This window comes from Triticum urartu, chromosome 3A (genome assembly GCF_056163025.1).
Source record: "Triticum urartu cultivar PI428250 chromosome 3A, HENAU_Tu73, whole genome shotgun sequence".
NCBI lineage: Eukaryota > Viridiplantae > Streptophyta > Magnoliopsida > Poales > Poaceae > Triticum > Triticum urartu.
The window spans coordinates 537,211,189-537,219,575 of record NC_141875.1 but is presented as its reverse complement, the minus strand read 5'-3'; the positions used below and the strand labels follow the sequence as shown (position 1 = coordinate 537,219,575).

Below are 8,387 nucleotides of genomic sequence, written 5' to 3'. Positions count from 1 at the left end.
TACCTGAATCTAGGACTTGGTCGAAAGAGGAAATAATGGGGGTGAAAAGTAGCAGAGACTGGTTATCCAACCGGTCTCTTGGTCTAATAGGGAAATAAAAATGCAGTACAAACTCAATATAAACCCGATCTATTGGTTGAAAAATGAAAGAAAGTGGGGACTGGGGGACAAGTCAATAGAGTATGTCCAGCACTAGATTTGCTAGCCTCACACGGTATAAGGTGGCTATACCGAACAAAAATGGGACCAAACCAGATATCTTGTTCTGATGTTTGTTGCCCCGAGCCACTCTTATGTAATGCCACTGGTAAAATGTAGCAGTCGCACTATTAAAAGTAAGGACACGTTAAAACAATGTTGTTTTCAATGTAATGCCTCCAGTAATATGAATCAATGGCACTTTTTCATGTCCTGCTAAATTTCCCATTAAGATAAGTTGCTTCCTTTCGTTAGAAATGCAACTGTCCTGGTCCACTTACTCTCACGTGCCCAAATACCGACTCTGTAGCGGTTGTTAATGTAATGTTGCTGGTAAAATGAAGCAATGGCACCATTAAAGTAATGTCGTATTTAATGATTGTCATAGTTAATCCTAATGCCCACACTAATATCTAGCAATGCTGCTGCTTTAGAAATTGCTACTGTCCTTGTAGGATTGCCATTCAGATAAGGAACATGCTTCTTTTTATTTGATGTATGTTTCATCACTTGTTTGTCACCCCCTTTTCCACCTTTTTTGTGCAAACAAAGACATACATTTCACGCTTGATCTTAGTTGAACTGCACAAATCTCTCCCTAATAATAAAGCACAGATTGAGTCTCCGGGTTCACCGTCGCGGCGCTTTTGTAAAAGAGTCCCTCTAGTTTTTGACAGTTCAACCCGCAGTCCTCATGTTGGTAACCCAAACCGTTGCGTGTGAGATAAAAGAAAAAAACAAGCAACCACTCCATCCTGCCTCCCCGACACCTCCAACGCGTCGCCGCCTCCTGCAACGCCCCACCCTGCCTCACCACGCGCCGCTCGCCGCCGCCGCCCACCCCGCTGGCGCGCCTACCCCTACCCCGAGTGCCCCCACACCCGCAGCCTTCCACTGCCGGCGACCCGTGGCCTGCCACCGCCGACGACGAGGAACTGCCGGATCTCGACGAATCAGGTGAGGAATGGCGCGTAGGCAGCGAATCTGGAAGGAAGGCGGCCGGGGCTTGGAGCATGACGGCTACCGGCGCGCCATGGCATTGGGGGGAGGGGGTGTCCCATGCTCCGACCGTTTGTGTCCGCGCGAGGAGCTCACCCCCAAATAACTCCTCGGGCGTCCTGCGGGCCCAGGCTGGAGGCGGCAGGCCGCAGCGCGGGGAGCCCGCCGCGAGGGCAGACAGGAACGACGCGCCTGGCGCCGGCGGGGGATGCGGGAGGGCAGCAGCTCACGGGCGAGGAGGCCCCCGCGACACGCGGGGGGGGGGGGGGGGGGGGGGGGCTCGAGGCCGGCGCGGGCGGCGGGAGGGGGACTCGACGTACCAGGGCTATGACGTGCAGTGTCTGGCGAGGTGGGTGGACCACGCGCTGCCCTTCTCCCTGCTCCTCCTCGACGTCTTCATCCGCCAGCACCTGCAAGGTACGCGAATCCGCGTGCAGCACCTACCTCTTTCTTCTCTATGAAGCATGAGGTTTCCCTCATCAGGCTATACGCCTGAATTTGTGACGCGAGTTTGGTTCGATCCAAATACTGCAGAGAGTTGCTTGTCAGAAGATGATGGCGAGTTCCTCATTCCAATTGAGTTTATATTGTGTAGGTTTCTTCGTAATGATTTGGATTACCGCAGTCATGTTCAAGTCAAATGATATCTTGCGCAAGCAGACCGCTCTCAAGGTTTGTGCTTCTTAACTAGTGTGTCAACGTGCTTGTTCTGCTTCAAGAGGTTAATTTGTTAATTGTTCTGGCAAGCAGACTTCTCTCAAGGGCTTGCGCTTCTTATCTTGTGTATCAACATTATTGTCATTGTTCTAGCAGGCTACAAGGTTGGGGGAGCGACCCTGCCGTTGTCATGATGACTGCTCCTTCTGGCCGGATCGAGGCACGAAGACCTGTGGGATCCCCTCCTTCGGCAGGACCTCCTCATCTGGTGAGATTCCCTCCCCATGCCTGATGCCTCAAACCGTTCAGCAAGCACTAGCAAGAAATTCTGTTTACTGAGTAATTAAAGTATTGAATGCAAGATTGCACTCTTGCATGGACAGAGAGTGGAGCGCCAGCTTCAGTTTCTCATCTGATCCCACTTCTGGACTCCATGAATGAAGATAGCAATCCATTGGTCAATTACATTGCCTCTTTTGTTTTTGCTTTGTTTGTCCTGTTTAATCCCGTGCATTAAATATAATGGGTTTTTAGTGGGCATCAGACTTGGTTCAGATGGCTTTTGTTGTGAAAGAAAAGTTGGTTTTTTAAAGACTGTACTCTGAATCTTACATCTCATACTTGACTTTTTTCATAATTTATTTAGTCCTGATGAGTGTCCAACGGTATGGGAAATTAAGGATTTGCATGAGACTGACGATTGTGATTTTGGCCCTGTACTGAATAATTTTGGGAGCGACTGGGTGATGATTACAAGCCAGTTAACTGAATGAGTCCTTCACCCGCTGGCTAGCTAGCTATTCTTATCTTACCATTATATGTCTTCCTCAGTATTGTTTTGTGAATTATTTCTTTTTTCGAACTATGCAGGAGGACTGCCTGTGATGAGTTAAGGCACAAGAAGATCTACAACCATTTTAGCTCCAGCAGTTAGTACACAACCAATCAACAGTGCATTTTCACGACCCAGGCTTCTGAATTCTGACTGACAGGCTCGCAGGCACAGTCACATATAATCTCACGCATTCAAAATGCTAGCTACATGAAATACGCCCAGATTTACGAGTAGAAATCCAAGGTAACACTTATCGCTTAAAAGTATTTACTTCATTTTTTATCTTCATGTAAAAAGAGAATGCAAGCTGAAATATAAAGTCTGCAGATTCCTCCTCTATGTTCAATTTTCCTAATAGGAAGAACCATACCAACAACCCTTGAACTAGATTGGTCGAAGCAGCATACATACATATTCATGTTTTACATTTTAAATTTGAAGACCAAGGCAACTCCCGGTCGATTTAATTGGAGGTGAATGTCTGTTTTTTGTTTGTATTTAATCTTAGAAAACAAAATCTCATCAAGTGAAAATCCACAGGCATTGCAGTCCAATTGTTCTAAGGATTGGAACCAGACGTGTGACTCAATACTGCTTGGAACATGTGAGCAAAGTTTACGTACATGCACCTTCTTGGATGATACAACTTCTCTATGTTTGTACCTCCTCGTCATTCTTTGCAAACTTTATGAGTAACAAGTAAGAAGTAATGTTCTCTGTCGGTGTCAAAACCGGCGGATCTCGGGTAGGGGATCCCGAACTGTGCGTCTAGGCGGATGGTAACAGGAGGTAGGGGACACAATGTTTTACCCAGGTTTGGGCCCTCTTGATGGAGCTAAAACCCTACGTCCTGCTTGATTAATATTGATAATATGGGTAGTACAAGAGTAGATCTACCGCGAGATCAGAGAGGCTAAATCCTAGAAGCTAGCCTATGGTATGATTGTATGTTTGCCCTATGGACTAAAACCCTCCGGTTTATATAGACACCGGAGAGGATTAGGGTTACACAGAGTCGGTTATAATGGTAGGAGATTTACATATCTGTATCGCCAAGCTTGCCTTCCATGATAAGGAAAGTCCCTTCCGGACACGGGACGAAGTCTTCAATCTTGTATCTTCATAGTCTAGGAGTCCGGCCGAAGGTATAGTCCGGCTATCCGGACACCCCTTAATCCAGGACTCCCTCAGTAGCCCCTGAACCAGGCTTGAATGACGACGAGTCTGGCGTGCAGATTGTCTTCGGCATTGCAAGGCGGGTTCCTCCTCCAAGTACTTCATAGAAGATTTTGAACACAAAGGTAGTGTCTGGCTCTGCAAAATTAGTTTCCACATATTGCCATAGAGAGAATAATATTTACACAAATCTAATCTGCTGACGTATTCCGTAGCGTGACATTACACCATGGTCAAGTCTTTATTCGAATCGTTTTATTGTTCCACCTCAGCGCGTTTAGCGAGGTGGTTTCCTTGGCACGTCTTGTCAAAGCAGAGATCGTGTTCCCTTATTCTGGGATTTTCATCAATACGGGCGTGGGTAACCCAACCGCACCATTGATTACGGCGTTTGGGAGACAAGCGAGTTTTACCAGGCTGGTGGGGACGCATAGTCGCGTCCGCCCATATAAGGGGATAAGGATCCACCTTTTCATCCACGCCTTCTTCCTCCTTTGCCTATCCATTTCCGCGCACTCGAGCTCCAGCGCCCAAGTCTGCACACCCCACCTCAACCTTCTCCAGCCATATCCGGAGCGGGAGGCAAGTGGATGGTCTCCTCCGTCACGGAGGGACACATCAAAAAACTGAGGAAGGCCGGATACTTGTCTAACGACATTGCGCATCGGCTTCCCAAAGAGGGGCAGCTCATCCCCACCCCTAGGCCCCATGAGAGGGTGGTGTTCCTCCTCCATTTCCTCCGTGGACTGGGCTTCCCTCCCCATCCATTTGTCCGGGGGCTCATGTTCTACTATGGCCTGGATTTCCACGATCTGGCCTCGAACTTTGTCCTCAACATCTCGGCGTTTATCGTCGTGTGTGAGGCTTTCTTCTGCATCCGCCCCCATTTCGGCCTATGGCTCAAGACTTTCAATGTCAAGCCAAAGGTGGTGCGCGGCACCCAGGCAGAGTGCGGAGGCGCCATGGTGGGCAAGATGCCCAATGTCCTATGGCTCGAGGGCTCCTTCATGGAGTCCCTAAAGGGGTGGCAATCGGGGTGGTTTTACATCACCGAGCCGCGCGACCCTAAATGGGTCGCAGCCCCCGAGTTCCGATCCGGACCCCCTACGCGGCTCGCCTCCTGGAAAGAGACGGGCCTGTCATGGGGTAAAAAAGGAGAGCTGACCGGACTCCAAACATGCGTCCAAACCCTGGTGGACAAGAAGCTCAAACTTGTCAACGTAGTCCAGGTTATGCTCATCCGTCGGATCCTCCCGTGTCAACAACGGGCTTTCAACCTGTGGGAGTTCGACCCGGCGCGGCACCGAACTCTTAGCAGGCTCTTTGACACGACGTACGAAGATGCCTGGAAGGTGCTTTTCAAGGGCGCCGAGGCCCCCACATCCGCTATCGAGGATCGCGGTTTCAGCACACAGCGTCACGCTCGTGCGGTAAGCTGTTTTTATCTTTTACAGGGTATTAGTTTTTCATAGTTTGACTCCATGCAGGATCTAAGCTCCCTTACCTTTGAAAGGATTGGCAGGAGACATCCGGACAGATCAACTGTCCGGCTCCTTTGCCCGAAGGCCCAGCGGACACTCGCTTGGCGAAGCTGCTGGTTCCGGCACCCTATGTGGTGCCAGAGAAGAAGGCCACGGGGACTCGAAAGAGTGCCCGGCGCCAGGAGGTGTCGGATTCATCATCCGACGACTCTAAGGCGCACTTCTCCCATGAAGACGAGGAGGAGGAAGAAGAGACCTCTCCCCCTCCAGCGGGGGGAGGGAAGAAAAGGAAGGCCGCCCCAACTGGGGAGGCCGAAGGGTCCAAGAAGGGGAAGACCCCTCCTCCGGATTACTCCACCAACGCCGACGACGGCGAAGAGGAGTGGTCGCACAGGGCCAAGCCCCTGGCGAGATCGTAAGTATCCGGATACCAGAGTGATTCATAGTATTCCCCCATTGCACAGCTTTTCCTTACGTCGAACATGTTTATGCAGTCCACCCAAAGACCGGCTCGACGTGTCGTCGAGCGGTTCCCTGGATTCGTCAGATGTGAATTCGCTTCGGAAGGCTACCTCCCTCCATCCTATGGACGACGCCGCGATGGCGTCCCAACAGGTTCCAAGCCAGGAGGAGGTGGTCCTGGAGACGCCGCAAGGCGACCTTTCGGACTCCAGGCGTAAAGGGGATAGAACCCCCAAGGGCTCCGAGTCCGGCCTTGAGCCGGACACTGCGCCGGAACCTTCAACGGTTCCGGACTCCGGTAGGCAGCCTCCTTCCAAGAGGAGCAAGCCTACCGAGTCGGCGACCTCCGTCCAACCGGAGGCACCGGACAATTTGCTGGAGGTGCTTAACGGCACCTCCATCAACGAGGAGCACCGCACTATTATGAGTGCGGTGATCCAGAAGGTTCAGTCCGCCAAGAGCGGACTGACTGAAGCATGTGCCAGCCTTCTAACAGGCTTTGAGGTAAGTAAAGAATATGTAAAAATATTATCGCATAGACAGTAGCCCCTGATGCTCTGTTCGGCGTTCGGAAAGAAAAGCCGAATAGAGGATCTAATAACATTCGCAGGAGTCTAACATAATCAAGTCAATATGCATATGCAGGCTTCGCTGCTGGCCTCCGTCGCACTGACTGCGGAGGTGGATATGCTGAAGCAAAACCTCGCGCGGTCCAAGAACGAGCTCGGCCATGCCAAGAGGCAACTCGAGGAGAAGGAAGGTAAGTAATACCTTGCGCAAGTATATAGAGAAGATGTGGTTGCAAAAAATGACAGGATCAACGTGCTATTATAGGGGCCACGACCGAGGTGGCAACCTTTAAGCAAGCGCTGTCCGAGGCCGAAAACAGAGCGGCCGCGGAGCGCACAGAGAGAGGGAGGCAGGAGGCGCGGGTGGAGGAGGTGCAGAAAGAGCTCCAGGCTCTCGTGAAAAAACACGAGAGTTTGGAGGTTGACTCAAAGACGCAAGCGTCCGAGCTTGCGGCAGCCCTCGAAAGCGCGAAGTCTGCCAAGGCCGAAGCCCAGAAAGCCCTTCAAGAAATTGAAGCGATGAAGAAGATAGCAGCGTGTAAGGCATTCGTTATGCAAAGCAAGCACGTGAAAGTGAACTACTTGTTACTTACCCGAGTCCGGAGCTCTCCAGGAGCATTCGCAGATTTGCCCCGTAGTGCGTCTGATGTCGCTGCCTACTACCGATCCAAGGAGGGGAGCTCGATGGAGAAGGTGTTCTGGTCTTAGTATGCTGATGCCGGACACCTGGTGCCTTTGAGCGACTAGCTGAAGCAAATGGTCGAGCTCCACAAGGTGTCCGAACAGGCCATAAAGGGTCTCGTAGTTTGGCTTTGGTCTGGAGAGGCTCTGCCTGGGAGCTACTTCGAGCTGGTAAGGTGGCTGGTGGATGCCTGTCCACGGCTTGAAGTAATCAAGCGCTCCGTCTGCATCGAAGGTGCCCGTAGGGCGCTTGCCCGTGCTAAAGTGCACTGGGGCAAGATGGATGCGGAGAAGCTGGTGAAGGACGGGCCGCCGCCGGGCAAGGAGCATCGCGTCCCGGAAGCGTATTATGAGGGCGTCCTGAAGGGTGCCCGCCTTATAGCGGATGAATGCTCCAAAGATGTAATTTTTGAGTAAACTCGCATTTGTGATCCTGTACGCTGAAAACTTCTTCATATGCGCTAAGCAACGTTTTTGAATTTAAAATATTACCTTCTGTGCGGCCGTTTATCAAATTTGAGAGATGGCGAGTCGTCGGCTTCTGCCCCCATGCCACGAGTGCTGGGGTGTTCGGGATAAACATGAGCGCTCTTTTTCCCATTCTTGGGTCCATCGAGGGAGGCGCTCAACACAACGAACAAGTCAATCGGACTATAATGCTTGAACACTCTCACTTAGCCATAGAATTCTATAATTTTAAATTTCGGCGAAGCCCCTAGTGTTCGGAAGACCGAGTTCGGGGCGCTATCCACGCCTAGGCCGGACAAAGCCGACTCCTCGCTCTAAGCGGCATAAGTCTTTAGGGACTCGAAAACCTCTCAAACAGCGACCAGCTCTCGCCTCATCATGACGGTCAGTTTTAGCTTTCTCTACTGAGGTACTTAGCCCAGCTCAACTAGGGCACAATCGCAGTAGTTCTCCTAGTGCTACCTTAGCCGATATAACGGAACGTAAGGTACCAAAACATAGGAGTCAGGCAAACCCAACTATTGACCCAAGACATGATTCGGAGCCAATGCATATAATGCTATAAGTTCGGGGTGCCGCACTTGTGAAAGTGTTCGGATTTCTCACACCGTATTATGGGGTACTTAAGCCCCTGGCGTATTGGCCGTACCAAAGTGTACGGGTGCAACATGTCATTAATGAACATATATTCGTAAAAAAGAGTAATGCAATAATAGACGGAAGCTATGCATTGTTTATTTAAAAAGGTTGCGATCAAAGCAAAACGATACAAATAGTGCAATAAGCAAAAGATGGGACTATTTAACATGTCCTTTCCAGGGGCGAGCTGCGGAATGTTATGTGAAACAGGTATACTGCTCG

The 8,387-nt window shown here is 50.6% G+C and overlaps 1 protein-coding gene across 18 annotated transcripts in view; it reads left to right on the top strand.

The window, feature by feature from the left end:
* The first annotated feature begins 913 nt into the window (after positions 1-913).
* The window catches only part of LOC125544920 (uncharacterized), a 28,798-nt gene continuing 21,324 nt past the window's right edge, over positions 914-8,387 (top strand). For 4 of the 18 annotated variants that reach the window (XM_087547640.1, XM_087547637.1, XM_087547639.1 and 1 more), the window contains exons 1-6: positions 918-1,614; positions 1,793-1,869; positions 2,011-2,122; positions 2,725-2,932; positions 3,017-3,162; positions 3,230-3,293. The gene's annotated coding sequence lies outside the window, so the exon portion shown is untranslated. The other 14 variants (XM_087547636.1, XM_087547631.1, XM_087547632.1 and 11 more) reach the window with 10 other exon arrangements.